Genomic DNA, 216 nt, shown 5'->3' with positions numbered 1-216 from the left:
AATGACCACACCAAAGACAAAGTCATATGTTTTTGAACTGCTGCAAGTAAAATCAGGTATCTTTGTGGAGGCTGCATAATATAGGTTCCCGACGAAGGGCAATCGTCACAGCGACACGGTTCACGACACGGGCACGAACAGGCTTCAAATGCTCGGTTTTAAGGACAACGACTTCATTCCGGTCGGCGGAGCGAGGGTGGATTGCTCTTGATGCTT

This window comes from Penaeus monodon, chromosome 30 (genome assembly GCF_015228065.2).
Source record: "Penaeus monodon isolate SGIC_2016 chromosome 30, NSTDA_Pmon_1, whole genome shotgun sequence".
NCBI classification, from domain to species: Eukaryota; Metazoa; Arthropoda; class Malacostraca; order Decapoda; family Penaeidae; genus Penaeus; species Penaeus monodon.
Note: the sequence above shows the minus strand (reverse complement) of the source record.